The sequence below is a fragment of the Thalassophryne amazonica genome, chromosome 20 (genome assembly GCF_902500255.1).
Source record: "Thalassophryne amazonica chromosome 20, fThaAma1.1, whole genome shotgun sequence".
In the NCBI taxonomy this organism is placed as follows: domain Eukaryota; kingdom Metazoa; phylum Chordata; class Actinopteri; order Batrachoidiformes; family Batrachoididae; genus Thalassophryne; species Thalassophryne amazonica.
The window spans coordinates 63916504-63940231 of record NC_047122.1 but is presented as its reverse complement, the minus strand read 5'-3'; the positions used below and the strand labels follow the sequence as shown (position 1 = coordinate 63940231).

Sequence of the window (23728 nt, the reverse complement as noted above, 5' to 3'; positions counted from 1 at the left end):
AGATGGGACCTGATTATTCAAAACCTTATAAGTAAGAAGAAGAATTTTAAATTCTATACTAGAATTAACAGGAAGCCAATGAAGACGAGGCCAATATGGGTGAGATATGCTCTCTCCTTCTAGTCCCCGTCAGTACTCTAGCTGCAACATTTTGAATTAACTGAAGGCTTTTCAGGGAACTTTAGGACAACCTGATAATAATGAATTACAATAGTCCAGCCTAGAGGAAATAAATGCATGAATTAGTTTTTCAGCATCACTCTGAGACAAGACCTTTCTATTTTAGAGATATTGCGTAAATGCAAAAAAGCAGTCTTACATATTTGTTTATATGCGCTTTGAATGACATATCCTGATCAAAAATGACTCAAGATTCTCACAGTATTACTAGAGGTCAGGGTAATGCCATCCAGAGTAAGGATCTGGTTAGACACCATGTTTCTAAGATTTGTGGGGCCAAGTACAATAACTTCAGTTTTATCTGAGTTTAAAAGCAGGAAATTAGAGGTCATCCATGTCCTTATGTCTGTAAGACAATCCTGCAGTTTAGCTAATGGTGTGTGTCGTCTGGCTTCATGGATAGATAAAGCTGGTATCATCTGCGTAACAATGAAAATTTAAGCAATGCCGTCTAATAATACTGCCTAAGGGAAGCATGTATACAGTGAATAAAATTGGTCCTAGCACAGAACCTTGTGGAACTCCATAATTAACTTAGTCTGTGAAGAAGATTCCCCATTTACATGAACAAATTGTAATCTATTAGATAAATATGATTCAAACCACCGCAGTGCAGTGCCTTTAATACCTATGGCATGCTCTAATCTCTGTAATAAAATTTTATGGTCAACAGTATCAAAAGCAGCACTGAGGTCTAACAGAACAAGCACAGAGATGAGTCCACTGTCTGAGGCCATAAGAAGATCATTTGTAACCTTCACTAATGCTGTTTCTGTACTATGATGAATTCTAAAACCTGACTGAAACTCTTCAAATAGACCATTCCTCTGCAGATGATCACTTAGCTGTTTTACAACTACCCTTTCAAGAATTTTTGAGAGAAATGGAAGGTTGGAGATTGGCCTATAATTAGCTAAGATAGCTGGGTCAAGTGATGGCTTTTTAAGTAATGGTTTAATTACTGCTACTACTACTGTTTAATTACTGTTTCTTACAGTTCGGTCTGTGACCGAACTGTAAGAAACCGCCTAAAGGAAATGCGATTTACATACAGAAAAGCTAACGAGAGCCATCATTAACACCTAAACAGAAAAAAAACAAGGTTACAATGGGCTAAGGAAAAGCAATCGCGGACTGTGGATGACTGGATGAAAGTCATATTCAGTGATGAATCTCAAATCTGCATTGGGCAAGGTGATGATGCTGGAACTTTTGTTTGCTGCCGTTCCAATAAGATTTATAAAGATGAATGCCTAAAGAGAACATGTAAATTTCCACAGTCATTGATGATATCGAGCTGCATGTCAGGTAAAGGCACTGGGGAGATGGCTGTCATTACATCATCAATAAATGTACAAGTTTACGTTGATATTTTGGACACTTTTCTTATCCCATCAATTGAAAGGATGTTTGGGGATGATGAAATCATTTTTCAAGATGATAATGCATCTTGCCATAGAGCAAAAACTGTGAAAACATTCATTGCAAAAAGACACATAGTGTCAATGTCATGGCCTGCAAATAGTCCGGATCTTAATCCAATTGAAAATCTTTGGTGGAAGTTGAAGAAAATGGTCCATGACAAGGCTGCAACCTGCAAAGCTGATCTGGCAACAGCAATCAGAGAAAGTTGGAGCCAGATTGATGAAGAGTACTGTTTGCCTTAAGCTGTTATAAAAACCAGAGGTGGTGCAATAAAATACTAGTGATGTGTTGGAGCGTTCTTTTGTTTTTCATGAGTCCATAATTTTTTTCCTCAGAATTGAGTGATTCTATTTTTTTCCATCTGCTTGGTCTAAAAAAGTAACCCTTACTGACTGCCACAATGTTTTTTTTCCTGATTTCTTATAGTGTTTCTTAAAGCCAGAAATGTTGTGGGCTGGGGTGTTTGGCTGGCTTTGTTTTTGTTTTCTGTTTCTCCCAGCAGGTGGTATGCGTTCAGGGCTGAGTGGCTGATGTGTGGCTGAGTATTAGGACCTCACCCTGAACACCTGAGGTTTGTTATCACGTGCAGGTCATCAGGACTCACAGCTGTGGTGTATCTGTCTTGATCAGAGCTTGCTGCACTTAAACCTTGAATGCACAGTGTGTGATTGCCAGAGACTCGACCTTGTGAGCAGACATGTGAGATCGACGTCAGGAGAACAATCTCACCATTACGGATGCAGAGACCGCTCCAGGTTTGACGCCACAGTCTGTGAAGGAGGATTGGGTGAGGTCTCACGCTCTTCAGCACACTTCCTGAGGTAATTTGGTTTTGGTGACTTTCATGAAGTAATGACAGTGGATTTGGTGTCCCTCACACCTTGTTATATTGAGCTGTTACGCTATGCTAATCGTCTAATCAGCTTCTGCTGCAGTGGAGATTTGAACTGAGTTGTTCCGTACCTGCAGGGTGAGAAGCTGAGTTATATTAAAGCCAGGAAGTGTTTGCTGATTGTGTGCACCTTTGAGCTGTGTCTCTCTGTGTGGAGAGTGTTGGACTCACCTCATGATTTCTTCCTTCGCAGACTTGGTTTGTCGCGGCTGCCTGGGGGGTGTCGGCGGGGTCCCTGGGTCCGAACTGCTGTGGCTCCGGACTGTTTGCGCTGCTGAGAGCGCGCCGTGTTTCCACCTCACCAGACCGTGGACTTTTTGGGTTGTTTATCACTTCACTCACTATTATGTTTATTAAATTCTGTTACCTTTTGAACCGTGCTCTGCTTATTTTATGCTGGGTCCTGTCAAACGCTGGGTTGGTGCTCCGACCACGTCCGACACATAACAGTAGTCTCTGGCCAAACATCACGGACCCAGCGGCAGCAGAGTCAGTACCGTGCCAGGAAGGCGGCAGCAGATGTTGGAAGTTATCCGGGATCAGTTGCGGGTGCTCTCCGCCCGGGTTGTGCGTGTCAGTGAACCTAAAATTGAATAATAGTTTGAACTCTCTTGCAGCCGTGTTCCTGTGGTGTTGTCTTATCTATGGAATTGGCGTGAAGTGTGATCAGCGACGACTTCGCTTCACACTCCAACCAGATAAGAGGTTAGACGGGAGCTGCATGAGTGTGTGATTGGAGGATGAATGCGCACGGCGGAGTTCTGCAGCACGGGTCGCTTTGCATCCTGCTGTTACAGATGTAGCCCCGTCTCCACGGGTGAAGATAGCTACTACGTCTGTTGTATCATCTCCGGATTTATTAGTTAAATCACACTTTAACTGTATGCTACACGTAGCTGCTCACAATTAAAGCAGCGTGTGTTGAGTTTACTCGGTTGCCACAGGGCTTTTATTTTTAGCACTCTGGCTCCCCCTGCTGGTGACTGAGCCACATTACCGTCACAGCTCTTAAGGTGGAACATAAATGTTCCATTTGTTTGAGCTTGACGGTATAAGTCACTTATTAGTTAGTTTCTTGTTGGTTTATTAATTGTGGGGTTTTATATGTGTGATTCAAATTGTTTTTGTGTGGGTTTTAAGCACTGTCAGTGGTCTGGTGGCGTGAAAATACAGGCTGTCTGGAGCATAGTTGGACCCAGGTGACTTTATGTTTGTCTGTTAGTCTTTCTTTTTTATTTCTTTTGGTTTCACCTCCCAGGGTTTGATGGGACGGTCCTGTGGGGGGTGATGGGGGAGGGGGTAATTGGGTTGTTTTTTCTTTTTCTTTTTCTCTTTTTTTTTTTTTTTTTTTTTGTTTTTGTTGTTCCCTCTCTTCTCCTCCGGCTCCAGCCGTTTGAGCCATATGTTGTCGGCGTTGCTGGAGTGGTGCAGTTTGGTTGTGCTGGGCGTTTCCCAGATGACCTCTGCACCCGGGAGGGGGGGGGGGGGTTATTTTTTGTTAATTCCCTGTTCCACCTCCGGCTTCAGCGCGCCTTTCAGCCGTACGCCATTGGCGTAGCTGAGGTTTGGGGCAGTGGAATATACCCGCAGCTGGTGGCTGGTTTAAAAGTCAGAGGGGTGGCGCCGTTTTGTGCCATACGCCATTACCGCTGTTCCACTCCTCCCGGTTGACTTTTGGGGTATAGTCATGGTTGGTGACACTGGACGTACTTCCAGTTTCCCCTGCGCTGAGGGGGTGGGGTTGGGGTTGTTGTTTTGTTTGTTTGTTTTTTTTCCCCCAGTTTCCGCCCTCAGGGTGTGACTGTAGTGTCCTCTGGGGGGGAAATGACTGTGGGACCATCTAGCCGTAGACGGCCGGGGCTGGGTCTGTTGTTAGTCATGGGGGGGGTGTCTCCTGGGGTTTGATGGAACGGTCCTCTGGGAGGCGCTGGGAGCCCCCGTGGGTGACTTTGGATCCCAGAGGGACCTCGGCTGTGGTTATTACTCCTGGAGCTGGCAGGATGTCCTCTGGGGGTTGTTGGTCCCTACATGTCATCCGGGGGGGGGGGTAGATTTTTTTTTTGCAAGCTTAAGTTTGGGTTGTGTTTTTCTTTTCTCCTCTTCTCCTGGGGTTTGATGGAACGGTCCTCTGGGAGGCGCTGGGAGCCCCTGTGGGTGACTTTGAATCCCAGAGGGACCTCGGCTGTGGTTATTACTCCTGGAGCTGGCGGGATGTCCTCTGGGGGGTGTTGGTCCCTACATGTTGTCCGGGGGGGTTAGATTTTTTTTTTTTTTTTTGCAAGCTTAAGTTTGGGTTGTGTTGTTTTTTTTTTCCTTTTCTCCTCTTCCCGGGGTTGATGGGACGGTCCTCTGGGGGTGGGGGGGGTTTTGGTATGGTTGTTTTTTTTTCTTTCCTCCCAGTTTGCACCCCTGGGGTTTGGTTGTGGCATTCCCTGGGGGGGTTATTGGGTTTTTGTTTTCTTTTTGTTTTATGACTAAGCAGACTCTAAACATAGTCAGAAGAAGGCTGAATGTACAGGTTTGAGAACTCCTGGCCAAATCTGAGCAAAGTGAATGACAGAAGCAAGAGTTGACAGAAACGAATGCAAAGATGCAGTCAGAGGTGGAGACTCTAACAGGTTTGCTAAATGAAACAGAAGGCAAGACCATCAAATTCAACAAAAGATATCTCTGCACTGGAGTGTCAGCTGCAGGATACTCAGGAGCTGCTCCAAGAGGAAATCCATTAGACACCTTCCTTCTCCATCCGCCTAGGGCAGATGGAGGATGAGGGGAATATTTTATGGGAGATGCTGAAAGAAAAGGAAGAGAGCAAGAAGACTGTGGAGAAGCCAGTTTCTACTCTCTAGATTCAGCTGGCTGAAAGGAAGACAAAGGCAGGATAGGACGCCTTGTCAGTAGAGGGGGCTGAAGAGGGCCTCAAGTGAGTCCAGTGGGAGTTTGGATGGTGTTCAGCGGCAGCTGGAGTAGAAAAGTTCAGTCTATGGACAAACTGGATAAGACAGAAATCCATTTGCCACAAGAGGTGGATGACCTCATGGTGGACCAGGACCACCTTCGGCAGATTGTCTCCAATCTGGAGAGTGCTACTCAATATGCAGAGGAGCATGATCGTGCAGAAGCGGAGGCCAGGGAGAAGGAGACAAAAGTCTTGACCCTGGCAGGAGAGTTGAAGTCTCTTACAGACCGGAAAGGTGAACTTGACCGGTTTAACAAAGTGCTCAAGACTGAGATGGATGACTTTGGAAAGAGTTCACAGTTTGGAGAGGTCCAAGCATGCCATAGAGCAGCAACTGGAGGAGATGAAGATTCAGCTGGAGGAGCTGGAGGATGAACACAGGCAATGTTTCCAGGCCCACTCTGCCAAGCAGAAATGGGAGCTGGATCTGGGAGGGCTTGAAGGCCTTCTTGAAGACGCTAATGAAAATCGCGATAATGTCTTATAGCAGCTGAAGAAACTGCAGGCCCAAATGAAAGACCGGATGAGAGGACTGGAAGAGTTGCGTATGTCCGGGGATGAAGCAGTTAATGATGCTAAAGACAGTGATAAGAAGCTTAAAGCCATGGAGGGAGACATGCTACACACCCAGGAGGAGCAGTCTACTGCAGACAGGCTCAGGGTGAGAAAAGATAAGCTCCAAGATGAGATTGATAGTCTCAACACAAAGTTCCCTGTTGGCAGAGGAGAAGAGGTGGCTGGAAGCTTGTATTATCCAGCTGAAGGAAGAACTAGAGAAGCTCAACATTGAGATGATCAATGACCGCATGAAGAGATTAACATTGTAGGTTGAGCAGCTGATGATGGAGCTGTCTTCAGAGCGCAGTAATGCTTAGCTCTTGGAGACAGGCCTTTCCCAGCTGGATCATCAACACAAGGAGCTGAAACTAAAGCTGCAGGAGGTGTTTTTTGCTCCCAGCCAACATTCCAGCCATGGTCCCTGGAGGGGGGTGTTTTTCCTGGCCCAGGTTCGTGTGGTCGCCGGGAGGGTTCCCGTGAGGGTGGGGTACTGTTGTGGGCTGGGGTGTTTGGCTGGCTTTGTTTTTGTTTTCTGTTTCTCCCACCAGGTGGTATGCGTTCAGGACTGAGTGGCTGACATGTGGCTGAGTATTAGGACCTCACCCTGAACACCTGAGGCTTGTTATCACGTGCAGGTCATCAGGACTCACAGCTGTGGTGTATCTGTCTTGATCAGAGCTTGCTGCACTTAAACCTTGAATGCACAGTGTGTGATTGCCAGAGACTCGACCTTGTGAGCAGACGTGTGAGATCGACGTCAGGAGAACAATCTCACCATTACGGACATTTTTAAGGCAAGCGGTGATGGTGGTAGTGACTGATTGTTCAAAATATTGCACTGCAGGTAAAATGCACAGCCACATACCATTCATCCATCCACCCACCCATATATATATATACACACACACACATCCAGACAGGAACATAAGTAATTGGACAAACTTCATGGAAGTAGGCAGTTTTCAAACAATGTGCAAGCAGGACATGAGTGAGGGAAGCCACCAAGGCTCCCATGACACCACTGAAAAAGTTATAGGCTTCTGTGGTTGTGTTTGGAGGAGCTGTGCATATATTTGTGTGTTGCATAACCAGTCATACAGCTTCATAGTGGAGTTGTATCGAGAAAGATTTTCTAAAAAGACAAGAAATTTCAGCTACAGTTTGCCAGAAGGCACATGAGTGTCACAAGCCTAGATTTGAACTGTTTTCTTGTATGAAAACCCTTCTTTGATCCACTCCACTGTGAGGTTTTGGTTGATGCACAGTTTCTCCAATCACCACCACAACTCTAAAGCCGTTTTAATCACTTTAGAGTTGTCTTGGTGTCTTTGTAGCTTCCCTCACTAGTCTCTCTCTTGCACGGTCACTCTGTTTTGAGAACAGCCTCCTTCAGACAGATTTAACGTACAGTGCCTTACTGTTTGTAAGTGTTAATGATTAATGTAACTTAAGTCCAAGACGTATTCAGTCACTTGGTAAAGTTTCTCGCATTTGAGAGGTTGGCTCAAGTTGGATCAATTCAAAATTATTATTATTTTTTCTTGACAAATAACTTCAGCAGTTACACAAAATATATTTTACTGTTTGTTATCCAACAGTTTGTTTTCTCTCCAAAGGCAAGTAAAAAAACAAACAACACAGATTATCCAGTATAGAACCCCTTTAAACCCTGGAACAACCAATAGCAAAAAAGCATAAAGTCGATGAGAGTACAATGCTGAATGGTGTCAAACTAAAGAGACTAACAGCTGCATAGTGATGGAAGACAGGAGAGATGAAAGAGAGGCATGAGAACATGAGGACAGATTTGATGCCTTGTCTCCTGTGGCAACGCTCCATTGCCAGTGGACATGCATGAATATTCATAAAGTTAAATAAGAGGGAGGATCATACTGTATTCATGCTTGTTGAATAAAGCATATTTCAATTATAGAGTCAGAGATTAATTTGAGATCAATTAATGTCGCTTCAATAATACAGGAATTGCAGACAAAAAGAGAGTAGAAGAGGAGGGAGGCATTTTGCTGCGAACACGACAAGATGAAAGCTTGATTCTGGTCATCGTAAGCGCTGCGATTTCAACAGTTTTTGTTGGGCAGAAAACGGAGCTCGTTCAGACTCTGACCAAAGCTGGTTGTTTTATCTGTGCTTATTTACGTGTCTTTCAACCAGTGAGTGGTGCTTACCTCGCACTGAAGGACACACACACACACACACACACACACACACACACACACACACACACACACACACACACACACACACACACACACACACACACACACACACACACACACACACACACACACACCATAGTGCACTGCATGTGAGATGCAGAGGGCCTGCAATGGGGGGGTGTTTACCTCGAGATAAAGTTGAGGTTGTTTCCACTGTGAGGAGGTTCTGACCAACATTAAAACAGTATTTTTTATTTGAAGTTGAACCTCCACTGGAGCTGGAAGAAAATATGATTTTTTTTATCAACATTTACAATTTTTCTACTTCACAACAAATTGTGTCATTAAAAGGGACATATTGTGAAAAATATATATATATATATTTTTTTTGTATTTGGGGCTTTATGTTAACTATTACCTGTAAATCTGATAATTATGACTGAATGATGACACGATCTTGCTCGAAGCAGATTTTGTCATGAAACATCTTGTTTGAAATTTCTGTGAATCACAAAATAAAAGTCCCTGTATGTTCACCCTCTGAGACACATTCACTGAGCTGGACTATACTGTGTGCAAAACAACCACAGACAGGTCCTTTCCATTTATGGTAAATAGACTGCATAAATATAGCACTTTTTCATCTGCAACAGACGCTCAAAGCGCTTTACAATAATGCCTCACATTCACCCCGATGTCAGGGTGCAGCCATATAAGGTACTCACTACACAACGGGAGCAACTAGGGGACTAAGGACCTTGCCCAAGGGCCCTCAGTGATTTTCCTGTCAGGCTGGGATTTGAACCGATGATCCTCTGGTCTCAAGCTAAATGCTTAACCACTAGACCATCATCATTTAAAACAGCATGCACCGAAATGGATCATCAGCCATCATTTTGTTGAAAAAGCAGTTCTGAATGTTTTGTACAATACAGAACTGTACAAGAAGAAATAGCATCTTACCCCTTGATCAGATTCACTATAAGAGACAGAGGCAAAGAGACCAGCTGCCATTCATTTTCAGTTAGAGTGGGCATTTTATTTACAGCGACAAGTGGTTGCTATACCACCAGCTAGGTGGGGCTAAAACATATGAGAAGTCTATTTCGTACAAATGCTGTGCAATGAGGCATGGCAACTGCTAATCTGAGTTGGTTGGTTGCTCGCAAAAACATTCCAACATGGTGGCATATGCTTCCAGACAGCTGTATTTGTTTATAAATCTATTTGACATTTTTCTCTTGAAATTTGTTAAGGTTAATGAGAAATCTAAAAACCCCATTTGGGTAACCATATAATACCTCTGAGGTTATCTTCCAGACATCTTTGAAACCTAAATAACGATACAACGACATCACAGTGAAACACGTAAGTACATAAAGTTTATTTATATACCGCCTTTCAAGATAAAATCACAAAGTGCTTTACAACAACACTAAAACAAAAATAGATATATAGAAATTAAAACAGCAGTGACATAAAACTAATGAAAAACAAGCCTGTACAGATGTGTTTTGAGTGTCTCTTTAAAAGTTTCAAAGTTTTACTGAAACAAATCAATCAAATCTTGGTTCTATCAAGCAGTCAAGCATGAAGGAAAGTAACAGATTGAAAAGGACCGGAAAGTCCGACACAATCTTATTTCTGAAATCACAAGCTGAACATGCTTTTAAATGCCCATCAAGTGATAGCTTTACTGAAGCTGCAGCTTCAGTAAAGCTATTTTGCACAGACCTGAAGTGTGTAGATTTTTTTCCTTTTCACTGTTTGTCATAAAATTTAGCCACAAACTTCATAAAATGTGGCACATTCACTGTTTGAACAAATACAAACTAAAGCTATTGATTAGATTAGAGACTAGAGAAGTAGTTGGTATTTGTCACTTGATGGGCTTTTTTTCCTTTTTACTTAGAAGTCTCTACTGAATCCTGCACCTTTTCAAAAGATGAGCGGTGACCCTTCACTACTTTACATGAGAAACAGTGAAAAAAAAAAAAATTTCAAAAAAGGAAGTGGCTATCCGTACATAGCCGTATTAACAATTCCAAATTCTATTTGTACGTAGCACAGCATTATTACAGTTAGGGTTAAGGTCAGGGTTAGTGGTTAATGTAGTTTAGGAATCTATAACTGAACAGCAAATATATGTACAAGTATGGAGCCTCATAATCATGTGACTTATTGACTAAGAGAGATGCTATGTACGAATAGAGTTTCACCGGCTAGCCACTGCATAAAAAAAATGGCTGAAATGGGCGTGACCTATCGAATTAGATGCAAAACTTTCCAATGAATGTTGATAAAAATAATTATTTAATTAAATTAATTAAACTTTCCAGTGAATGTAGATAAAAATACTTATATTTATTTTAGGCCTGAGAATTCAGAAGTACGGAACCCGGGAGAGGATATTTTTTTTTTCTGACCATGATAATTTGTGCGCACGTTTTCCTTTAATTGAGCCCTCGAATTAATAAAACGTGTGCACATTTTCCTTTCGTTCAAAATGAAATTCATAATATGACCTAAATTGTCATCCTCACGAAGGGGAGACGCTTCGCCCTCAGCATCCTTTTTAATGTGCTTAAACTCCAGATGATGCCATGCTGGGCAGCTGGAGTTCTCTATGTCCTTGTGCGCCCAAACTATGATGATACACTCTGACCAGATCCATTTCTAAAGGGGAAATGTATTACAGTGTCTGCTGGTTTGTTGGCTAATAGCCAACATTTATGTGTCGTGACAATATTGAATGTGCGTTTGTGCACACAATATAATAAAACGAGCGCACAATATAACAAAACATGCACACAATATAATAAAACGTGCGCACGGTTTGTTATATTGTGCACACATTCTCTCCACATGCAAAACATTTTGCAATGACACTTCCAGGGCTCCGTACAGAAGTTATGTGATGAAGGAGCAAAAAAAAAAAAAAAAAACAATTGCAGGAAGGAACAGTTTCAGAAAAATTTAAAATGTGGGGGGGCAAACTTCTAGGCATAAATGGGTGGGGCCTATGTGGATAGATTCAGAAGCAACCAAGGAATCCAGCAAGGAAACAACCTTAACCAAACTATGACATGACACAGAAAACACAGACAATATAGATCACACATACATCTGGGCAATTTTTTTTTTATATAAGAGGATGTTCACAATCCAGGCAGTGAGATTACGATCATCTCATTAAAAAAAAAGAAATATTGATACCTAATTTCACATTGATCTAATCCCATACAACCAACTCAGCTCAAGTGTTAATGTCTATTGTCTATTGTTAATGTGTAATGTGTATTGTCTAATGTTTATTATGTGAATTTCACGAGTTAAACAAGGTCGCCAAATTAAATACCGCTATTTTAATACATAACGTACATATTCATAATGTAAACGCGAATATTAATACCGCTAAATATGTTTGAAAACAAAAAAACGCAAAATATAATCCCAGTGAATATTTGTACCTTTACAGTACTAATTAATTTTGTTCTTTTGTATAAAAGTGCCTACAAATTTGCGTGGGTCGCCAGGCAACGGACGGTTGTGTCGCTCTGCTTGGGTGGACTTTCGCTGCGAAAATTCGCTCCCAATTATTATTATGTATATGATGATATTTGTTGTAGGTGCCTTTTTATGCTTATGTATTTTACAGGTATATTTTATGTCATTGTTAAGGTGTTTGTGTATAAAGTTTGCATTAATGTTATCTTGGTTCCTCCTGGGTGGGTCTTATGGCAACTGATCCAATCCCAAGCAAGGACTATTTGTATATAAAAAAATGTATTTCCTGAAATGATACATTTTGGGTTTCAAATGAAATTTATGTAGCTTTTTACCCCTCGAAATCCTCAAAAAGCTTCTCCTTCGGGGGGCTTAGGCTCCCTTAGCTCCCCACGAGGGCGTTGCCCCTCGACCCCACCGGAGGCCCTGCGGCCCCCTAGCTCAAGGATTTGAACCCCCCCTTTCACATTCCTACAGACGGCCTTGAAACTCACAGTATATTTTGAAGACAACAGTGTCACACAAACGCTGGTCTCCGTTATTCATGTTTTGAGTGTGTTGGCCCAATTTATTGTTTTAATCAGTTTGTTTTATATAATATTGATGATTGCGTAGGACACAAGCTCGCGCGCGCTCCCAAAAGCCCCCGGTGTTATTGACAAGTCGGTCTGTCCAATCAGATGAGAGAACTCATGTTGTAATCAACATCCCAGCAAATCGACGCTGGAGGGAGGCGGGGTTTATGCAAATACATTGTCCAGAGAGAGAGAAAGAGAGAGAGAAAGAGAGAGAGAGAGAGAGAGAGAGAGAGAGAGAGAGAGAGAGAGAGAGAGAGAGAGAGAGACAGTTCATTCATCTTCTTCCAGAGAAAAGGTGAGTTTAGCACGAAGCTGTTATACATGAGCTGAGGAGCTGTTTTGGAGAAACACACGTCTTTGACTCTACAGCTGAGAAAAAGAAGGAGAAGAAGAAGAAGAAGAAGAAGTTTTTCTTCTTTTGGAGCTGTAAGGAGCTTTTTTCTTCCTCCAAATATTTGGTCAGTAAGTGTAACATTTTTTTTATTTTTGTGTATTTTCGGGCTTTTTGTACAGTGATATTAATTTATTATTATTATTAATATTTCAGTGATGTCACTCAGTGACAGCTGTGACGCTCAAGGGCACATTCACAGATCTATATGACGTCTTGAACAAAAACTAAAAGAGAAGAAAGAGTCAATTTGGTTTTATATATATATAGATATATATAAATAAACATGCAGATCTGATTAATTTTCTTGGTTGCAGATGCAGTGCCAATATCTGCACTGATTCATCAGGTACTAAAAGTGCACCAAAGGAATTTGTTTTCTTTCTTTCATGCCAACAAAAATGGAATCTCAGAAGGTGTTAATTTGACTGTATGTGCATATGCATATAGTTCTCACCCCTGGTAGACCTGCTTTAGACTGGTACTGCCTATGTTTCTCTGTTTATTTACCTGAAATTATGAACTTATTGCACAGAAACTTGGTGAATGTGATGCACACGTTGGAGGGCATCTGTGATTGATTTGTCTGGATGAGATTATATTCCAGATTAGTTTGTGTTCACAGGCAGGAGTTGCATATTCCAAGTCACTATGTAGAGGTTTGTTTCAGCTGCCCGGCATGAAAGTGAGATGATAAGATGATGCTTATTTTTCACAACTGGAAATGGTCTAAGTCAGTATTTGCTGTTGGTCGAATGTTTTGGCAGAGCTGCAGAATGAATTCCTGTGAGTACCACGATGGAAAGTGCATGGACGGCAGATCAAGAGTCTGCCACTTGTTTTCCTGGGAGCTGTTTTATCTTCAGATCCTGCCTCTAAGACTACAGTTGGCCTTAATTCATAATGTATTGTGTACTATAAGGCAGCCTTTTGTGCCTGTTTTTTTTTTTTTTTTTAATTCCTGTCTGTCTGTCTGTCTGTGTATAAACACAATAAATCAGAGAGTTTTGATCCAATTTGGGTCAACCTTGGTGGAATGAGTGAGGGTCCGCTCAGGAAAAATTTACTTGATATTGAGGGGAAAAAAATGTTAAAAATTAAGGTTTCAAGCCATTAGAATGGCTAGGAAATGGTTAAAGACATGCCTAGCAGTGGCAGATGTGGGTGGGTGGGTTGGTTGGGTGGGGAGTGAGGGGGGTGGTGGGTGCTTGAAGGAGTTTCACCCCCCCGACCCACTGACCAAATTCACTGACATATCATATCATATTTGAACATTTACAAAAGTAAGATGTCCCACAGCAACATTAGTGTACAGTGTTTTCGGTTGCTAATTTATTCTATTAAATATTAATTTAATTCACTAAACATATTTAATATTCAGTTTTAATATAATTAATTGATCATACAGTTGAATTTAAAGTTCCATTAATTGGGGGGTGGGGTGGGGGTGGGGTGGGGTGGTGAGGATATATTTGAACTTTTTTTTAAAGGAACGCAATAGTAACTTTCCCTAGTTACTGATTACTTTTATAATGCTGTAACTCAGTTACTAACTCAGTTACTTTTTGGGAGAGGTAACTAGTAACTATAACTAATTAATTATGGTAAGACTATGGTAACGTCCGGGTGTTCGTAGTCTTATCTTAAAGGCTTCAATAAAGTTCAAACTTCTTCACACCTGCTATTCATAGTGATTACGGCTTGAAACTGGTTTGATCGTGCTCCATCAGGGGTTTGTTGTTGTTTTTGGCAGAGGGCACCACTGCTTTCAGTTGGGTTGCCAGGTCTGCTATAAACCAGGTAGTTGCCAGGTCTGCACTTTGTAAACCAGCCTGTTTGGAGGCAAGATGGATTAAGAGGCTTCATCCAGTTTTTGCACTTATTTGGGATCATGGGTGATTGTAGTAGAGCAGCACCCTGTTGCACTGTCAAATCCAGTGACCTATAATCTCCAAGCCTGAGCCGTCAGAGGTGAAGCAATCACAAATGTCTACGAAATCTCACACTTAGGAATCGCTCAGGTGCAGTGTGAGTATTTGAATGTGACCCAGGTTGCGAAAAACTCAACTTTCCTTTAAATAAACTAAATTCATGCAACTCTGACAGCCAGATTGTTCTATCACTCCTTGTGTGAATGTCCACAAACAGCGTGCTGCTTTCCACGCTCCATCTGTGGCGAGTGGAGCTCAAGTATCCAATCCAGCTGCTGGGTCATTCTGATCATCACCTTCCCTTCTGTCTCTGAAATCCTCATGTCTTTGAGGTTGTAATCAGTAAATATGCTGAACATCGAAATCCTTAATTTCTTCTAGATGAACCTGTTGTTTGTGGTTAAAAAGCTTTAGCGGTCGGTTTGGTCGATTACAGTTCGACGTTTAAAATGTTGATGATGGAGCTTCACGCTTCAGTTACAGTTGAATCACGGATTATTTCTCTTGAGCGTCGACTGCAAAATCATCCTGATTATGAGGTCCAGTGATCCATGCTATCACTTTTCCCTTGAGTGATAAATTGTCATGAGACTGAAGCTACCAAGGACACAACACTGGTTTTGTGCGTTCCCTTCACAGTAAAATCAGCCATTTAAATAAATATGCTGTATTTACAGCTTGCTTTTTGACACGATTGTCATGTATCTTGCCTCAGAGTGATTATTTTTCCTTTTGCTGGTCTTTTTTTCTGTTGGCATGAATGAACGATTGATGTGATGACACATGATGCTGTTTTTTTCCCCTTTATATCACTTCCATTTTGTGCCTGCATCCAGGTGTAACATGCATCTGTGACTGTGTGAACAACAGGTGTGTGTGTCTTTCGACTGATTGATACCGATTGATCCATTCAACCCTTTGGCATGCTTTCTGACACAGGTGTTGGCATACAAATAGTGGCATAATCCAGTGCTGAAGTTATAGGCACCCTAGAAAAACCTGTTAAAAACATCTCTAAAAAGACAAAATGCAACAAAATCTTCAGTTGATTTAACAATATTCAACACAGAGAGCCTAAATACATTTTGCAGACGGATTGCCTTCCTTTCATCTAACAAACAAACCTGCATGATTGTTTGTTGATATTTGAATTTACATTTTTGCTGGTCACATTTCCCCCCGATTCCTTTAGTTCATATGGTAATACAGCAGGATGTCTCTGTAGATAGCAACAAGAACATCACACATGACAATCTGTTTGCTGGCTGGAGTCTTTTCTGTGAACATGCAAGTCTCAGGAGGTTTCCTGCTATATAACAGGCAGTGTCTGTGAATTTGAGGCTAAAATGTTCCATACCTGTGTTTGTGAGTGTGTGAATTCTTTGACAAACAGGTGAGCTGTCAAGGTGATGAATCCTCCACTTCTCTATTCAGTGCAGTTTTTTATATAGTGTCGATTCACAACATAAATCATATGAAAGTGCTACGAAGAAGTTCTAGACCTTCCTCACGCCATGAGGAATCACCAACCAATGGCGCTGGAAAATGACGCCAGCATGAAAGTCCATCATTTCTATCAAGATGAGTTCCCTGTCGAATTGAAATCCCTGGAGCGCAAATCGACAGTTACGTGTCGAGTTGAGCTCCCTCGTCGAGCTGTGCTCACCGTCATCTAACGATAATATCCTGCTTTAAAGACAGCGTGTACATGCAAGTCCTTACTTTTTTAAATTGAAAAGACACATGACTCACTGCAACAGGGAAATGCGCATGCGTAGAGGTAGATAAACTTGACAGGGGGAGGTGTTAAAGTCCAGGTAGTGAGAACATGCGCTGCACATGCGTGCGCAGTTGCACAGTGGCGATCCTCTTGACGGGTAGAGCATCTTATCGGGACACCGGCTCCAAAAGTGAGTCAATGCCCGTAGAAGCCTATGTTAAAATCACCATGTTTACAGTAGAAATAAGCGCGGTACAGTTAAAAAAAACAAAACAAAACAAAACATGGGTTTGATCTCTATATCAAATTTCCTTATTCATGAAACCTGCACAAGGGATAATTTTTTTTTAAACTCATGAGTTTACAATATTTTAAGGCAGAAAGTTACAAATAAGTAGGGAAGTGGTGACACCTGTCCAGACTCCAGGGTGCCACTGGCTGCTGTAGACTCAATGGTATCTGTTTTTTCTAAGGATTTTATTACAGATATCGGAGATAATCTGGCTTAATGTGCGGGTGATTGTAATAACTATCAAACTGTCATCATTAGCATCACTGGAGCAAGTGAATTTCCACAACCATGTTGAACTGCTGGTTGAAACTTGAAGAATTTGCATCATATGTGCAGAACAACAGCTCTTTAGTGTTGCTTAAAACAAAAGCACAAACGTCAACCTTTTAGATTTTCCATGAGACCAACCTGATGGTGAATTAAATACAGTAACTTTGTTCATATTCAAGGCATGACTCTTAGTTTCAAAGCCACTTTTATGACATAATTCTGCAGGTTAAAGGGTTCCTCTTTTAGCCAGCAAAAGTTGGACATGATAGCATTTAAAATTGAACTGTGGGTGACCGGTGCAGACCTTTATCCAGTACCCTGTGTCTCATCGTCCCTGATACCACCTCCAAAAAATATGCATTGAACACTGCACATGTGCATGCTCAAATATGCATTGCACACCGTTTTTGCTGCAAAAACGGTGTGCAATGCATATTTGCACATTTGCATATAGGACATGAGCATATTTGCTTCAGGAGCTGTTTTCATCTGGCATTGAGTCACACAACCAAACAACTCCCCACTGGGGGTTTATGTAATACAGGACACACCGATTTAACGTTTGGGTGTGTATTTATATGAGTCCTGGTATCTGTCTACATCTGCCTGTGAGTTTGAAAGTGTCTTTAGGATATTAATAGTCACATTTTTACAAGGCTGTACAAGTGTGATAGTGAGCAGACAACACATAAAAAGGTACACTCAGACATGACTCACCCAGTCATCAGCATGTGTAAGTGAAGTGAATAAACAATGTTTTGGAGTTATGGGAGATAAAGGTTAGCCGTGCTCATCCGTCGAGACGCTGACTCATAAGGGCATAACTTGCTTTGTCCCCCATGTTGCTCCCCGGGCTCGGTGTGCGGCCTGTTTTTTAATGAGTTTGAACTGTGCTGAGGTGAGCTGTGTTTCTATAGCGATCCATCTTACTTACTTCACTTCCTCAGTGAGAGATGCAGGTATAAAGATGATTCAGAGAGGAAGCAATAATCTCACAAGGCAGCTTTGTATTGTGCCACCTTTCAGAAAGCTGACCAGCTGTCTTGCAAAAGAGACATATGTAGTTTGTTGACAAAAATATGCTGGAGATACGGAAGCAACCTATAAATAGTTGTCTAAAATAAAAATGTCCTGTTTCTGTGCATGTGGCTTTCAGTAGAAAGAAGGTGGAGATGCAGTCTACCCAGTTTTCCATCACAGATTATTCGAGTTTGTCGTGTAGAAAACAGTGGAGTCCAGATAGCTACTTCTGTGACATATGTCACAGAAGTCATAAGGGATTTGTTTCAGAGTAAATTTATTTTGGAGTTTGTACACATGCATACGCAGTATTGTTGGACTGAGGATCAAGTCGAGTCACGTATTCGGTACTTTAACTTTTCCCATAATGCCCCTGGTGGCCCCCTGCACTTCCCATAATGCACCGCGGTGCCAGCAGAGTTCTGGCGTCTCACAGTGCATTAAACAATGACTAACGAGGACGTGGCGATGATCCCGCAAATTCACAGGCGATTATGATGATGACACGTTCTCACAAGTTAAGGAGGTTATCTAAAGGAGGTGTAGCACCCGTGATGAACTTCTGCTGTGCCCCGATGTTGTCTTGTTGTCCATACTTCATGCCATTTGTTTACATTGTACCCTAAACTGGTGTCGCAGACCAGACAGTCCCCCCCAAAATTGGTCCCCCTAAAAATCGGTCCCCCCGATGATGTGGTTCACGGATTATCACCTTGTTTCTGTTTCAAACTGCCTCCAGTTGTCATCTATCTCAGCCACAGACATCTGAAGCTTTTGTACAACAATCATTTCCACATAAATTCAGCATTATTTCATCATAAAAGGCAGAGGAAGCAATCAGAGCCCCGCGGCTAAACAAACTGCTAGCTGATGCATTCACTGTGCGTCAGACATTTCAAAGCGTAACGGAATTTCACGTCGTTTCTGATTAAAACTGCCTCATTTCTGCTTAAAACTGACTTTAGAATGATTTAAGAGGTTTTACCTTTATTAATCCATTCGATTGCTTTGGATGAAGAGACTCCGTCTCAGACGAGCTGCTGTGGTCCAAAATGACGCATGTGCAGATGCAATTTTAGGGGAGGCCGTTCGGTCTGCGACACCAGAACTCTGCTGAAACTGATCTCTTGCATAAGTCACAGACTGCGAGATTCACAGCTGTGAAACACAAAATGTGCTGGTGCTGCACATCACTGCATCCACAGCACTGTGGAAGCACCTTGTGTCCTGGATGGCAACCACCCAGGCAGACACCTCAAACTTGTCCACAACCAGGTGACGCAGCTTATTTTACTGAGACTCTAATCAAAGCCTTCTTATCTTTTCTGTTATACCCTCATTGCAGGTACTGGCTGTATACTTATGGCCATAGCAGATGGCCACTCCACTGACTCTGGTATGCTGGAGGTTTCTTTCTCTAATCCAAAATGCTGCAGGACTTTTCCCTTCCCATTTTTGCCTATGTACGTGCTCACTGGGTGCGGTGGGCAGTACAACAGTGTCCTAGTCCTCACAGGTGTGACAGTACTTCACGATGTGGATTATGCAATAGTGTGATCTTGTGACAAAACAAAAAACACACTGGGCCAATTTCTTTCTTTCTTTCTTTCTTAAGGATAAATGACATGAAAATAGAAAACAGAATCCCGAACATCCAATAATTTTGTAATCAGTAAATATTTCATTGCAGCTCTAATCAGCACTTCTGAATCGTTTAAGTCTTATCCTTCATTAGTTAACAGCGCTTTTAAACAAAGAAAAGGCTTTGGTTCATTACATTTATGACAAAAATTTTAACAATGAAGTAGCAGATTTGGAAATAAGTACAATTATTAAAGCAGAGGTCTCTCACTCATTCCAGAAAGGGCTGAGAGGCTGCAGGTTTTCTTTGTAACCACCCACTCCAGCAGGTGATTTCACTGATTAACTGATTCCATCTGCTCAAAGTGATGTTAATCAGTGAAATCAGCTGGTGCAGTGGATGGACGAGTTTGAGACCTAAAGGGTTAATGCAAAATTAGTAATACTGTGATATAGTATTGCTACCATGCAAAAAGCGAAAAAATACTGATATTATTTAGGTCATATTGCCCACCCCTGCTCATGGGGTGGGTACGGTCTTGACCTGACTTGCTTATATGGTCTGGAGATGACTTATGATTTGGCACTGTATAAATAAACTGAATTGAACTTAAATTGAATTGGAGATAAGATTGCATCAAGGATGGACTCTTAGGCCTTTCTTGTTTGCAGGAGTGATGGATAAGTTAATTGATGAGAGCAGAGAGGAGTCTCCGTGGATGCTGATGTTTGTGGATGACATTGTGATCTGTCATGAGAGCAGGAAGAAGGTCGAGAGGAGCCTGGAGGGGTGGCAGTATGCGCTGGGGGAGAAAGGGAATGAAAATCACTTGAAACAAGAAGGAGTACATGTGCATGAATGGGAAATTAAAAATGTAATGAAGTAGTTGCAAGAAGTAGAGGTGGTAAAAGTGAATGAATTTAAATACCTGGGTCACCTGTGTGGTAAAGTGTTGAAGAAGACAGTCCAGACAAGGTGGAGCAGGTGGGGAAGAGTGACTGCAGTGATTTGTGATCGAAGAGACCTACAGGACAGTTTACAAGACCATAGTGAGACTGGCTGTGTTGTATTTCTCATATTCCACTTCCTGGTGAGTCTCCTGAATCCCTATATGCAATGTGATTACTGCCAAATCCACATGTACATGGGCATTTGGGAAATGTAGCAATTTCTATGTGTTTTTTCCTTTAGTCCACACAAAAACTTCATTTTAGGTCACTGAAAACAGAGCTTTTGCAAAACTCCGGCCAAAGAGAAGATTTTGGAAAGTTTGTGTGTAGATGTCTTTTTCCGATCAACCAATTGCTTGTTAACACAGCTAATCAGCCAATCACATGGCAGCAACTCAATGCATTTAGGCATCTAGATGTGGTGAAGACAACTTGCTGAAGTTCAAATAGAGCATCAGAATGGGCAAGAAAAAGGATTTAAATGACTTTGAAAATGGCGTGGTTGTTGGTGCCAGATGGGCTGGTCTGAGTGTTTCACAAACTGCTGATCTACTGGGATTTTCACACACAACCATCTCTAGGGTTTACAGAGAATGGTCCGAAACAGAGAAGATGTCCAGTGAGAGACAGCTGTGTGGAAGAAAATACCTTGTTGATGTCAGAGGTCACCCTCGACCCGGTCCTGGATAAGCGGTTGAAGATAAGATGAGATGTCAGAGGTCAGAGGAGAATGGACAGACTGGTTGAATGGGCGACTGCGTGATGCCGTCATGTCAATATGGACCAACATCTCTGAGGAATGTTTCCAACACCTTGTTGAATCTATGCCATGGAAAATTAAGGAATTTCTGAAGGCAAAATGGAGTCCAACCGGTACTAGCAAGGTGTGCCTAATAAAGTGGCTGATGAGTGTCTTAAACAGTAGGTCCAGACTCTGATGGTAGCTTAAAAAGTTACGTTTTTGTGAAGTTATGTGAACACAGCATCACCACCTGTTGCTTTGGTGTACCCCTGACACCAATGTGTTTTGGGATCCATGTGGATGGTCTCGAGACATCCTTTAAAACTGAAAATGGAAAATCCTGTTTTTTCAGCATTATCCATATAGGTATGGACTAGGCATGAATAGAAGCTTGATAACTGGTATTTGGCAGTGGTGCATGAGCAGCTTGCACTTTGCCACAGCTGCACATCACCTGCTACCTCTCCACATATCATGCAAAACCACACTCAGGCTCCATCTTTTCCTCAGTCCATAACAAAAATCTGAAATCAGAGATTTAATTATGGAGCTGACAAAAGGCTTTATTGGCTTCTTTTGGGGAAGAATTGGTGACTGAGTCCATACCCACAAAGAACATGTTTTGCTTTTGTAAGATAATAATGAAAGAGTTATTATTGCTATACATGGCTTGGATAGCCAATCACAAAGGCACTGATATATTGGGGCACAAGATTGAACAGACAGAGGGTTGTACGCCTTCTCCATGTCATTGCAGTAATGCAATATTCAGTTTGTTAGTCAATATGTAAATAAATGGCATCATGTTGTCATTATTTACATTTTTCCGTTAATGCGTCGAGCCCATGGATTGACAGGTGAAGTGGTCATGCTTGGTTGCCTGAGGGATTGTTTCATTTCACTGAATGCAACGTCCCCTTCCCAACTGCTGTTTGGCAGCTGTTGCCAAGACAACACATTGTTCCCTTTTACTATTGATGGTTTGGTGAGATGCCACGAATTCATTCATTTGGACTATAATTTATCATTCAGACCTCAATAAGCTCCGGGTCCAACTCCCATCAGATTACTCCATCTTCCTTCTTCTTCTGTTGTTCTCTCTCTATCTCATCACCCACGAGGCTTATGCTTCACACTGTCATTCATGGCAGGAGCTGGTATTGGACCGAGGTCCTATTGATTGCCCTTGTATTGCTGCTACAGCCCATTGTAGTTTTTCCACTCTCAGAAAGGTTACACAAAATGCACTCACGCGCGAGAAAAGGATGTTGTATAGGATCCAGAGGTTTTCGTTTTTGCCCTCTTTCCAACTCAATTGCAGCTTATGCTAATTAATTATTTTCAGTCGCAGCAACACTGACACATTTTCTCTTCCGCACTGCATCCAGTTAAAGCCACAGTCCCTGTGATAACTGTGTGAACCTGCTGCTTTCCAGCTTTGTATTTACAGTTTACAGCAAATTCTAGTTGCTACAGCTGGCCCAGTTTATACAGCCAGAAAAATCAGCCAGGAAGTGCAGGTTAATGTGAATGGGGTGGTGCCAGGATTTCAACCAGTGGCAGCCGTAGGTGATGCCAGGATTTCAGGTGGTGGGGAGCTGCACACAGCCGGCACGACACAACATGCTCCAGGAAGTGTCGCCCTATTTTAAGAAACTTTCTGTTCGAGCTGTGGAGGGAATGTTCAATTTTCTCCAATTTCATATAAGATAGGGCATCTTTTATCCAGTGGGTGTGAGACGGGGGATGATGACTCTTCTAGTGCATTAAAATAACAGTGTGAGAAACACATGATCAGCAAATTGGGATGGAATTGACTGACCAATGGGAAAGACACCAAATAGTACAACTAACAGTGAGGGTTGAATGAGTCAAAGACAGACTTCCAAAACAGAGACAGGGCACGACAAGATCAAAACCTGTGGATGAGGTTAGCTGGTCCTAAATCGCATTTGTCACAATCGGGAATTTAAATAGATCTGAAGTATTGCTAGAAATCCAGATGCCCAAATATCTAAAATGTTTGAGACAAGTCTTGTGTTGTAAATTTCACAGAGGATAGACTGCAACCACAGCGCTGATGGGCATGAGCTTACTTTGATGAAAACTTCATTTTTTAGCCAGGGATTTTCTCAAACTCTTTTTGCAGAACTAGCACTTGAGGGATAGGTGTATCATGGTAAGAGATAAACAACAAGAGTGGAGTGGATGCAAATTTGTTAATCATATTTAGCAGCAGAGGGGATAGTTGATCAGCAAATGTTTTTAAAAATTCAGCAGGAAATCAATCTGGGCCCAGGCATTTTCTGTTCTTCATTGTCATTTAGGCACTTTTACGTTCACCACTTGCACAGGGTTCGTTTAACCCAGTGGAAGTTACAGGGTCAATAGAGGTAATATTTAAATAACCAACAACTCAGAAGAGCTGCTAGAGGTATATAATGAGGAATAAAAGTCTCTGAACTGGTAATTAATGGTCCGAGAGTTTATTGATGTTCCTTTAACTGTATTAAGGTGGGTGATGTGTAATGATGAAGAGGATTGTCCAATCTGA

General features: G+C 41.9%; 1 protein-coding gene and 1 pseudogene across 2 annotated transcripts in view; both read left to right on the top strand.

Moving 5' to 3' along the window:
* Positions 1 to 5087: 5087 nt before the first annotated feature.
* On the top strand, positions 5088 to 6391 carry LOC117501327 (annotated as a pseudogene).
* Positions 6392 to 12520: 6129 nt separating this feature from the next.
* LOC117501675 (hippocalcin-like protein 4) overlaps positions 12521 to 23728 on the top strand; it is a 28173-nt gene continuing 16965 nt past the window's right edge. The window contains exon 1 of one of the 2 annotated variants that reach the window (XM_034160623.1): positions 12521 to 12734. The gene's annotated coding sequence lies outside the window, so the exon portion shown is untranslated. Of the gene's footprint in view, positions 12745 to 23728 lie in introns of both variants that reach the window. The other variant, XM_034160622.1, reaches the window with a different exon arrangement.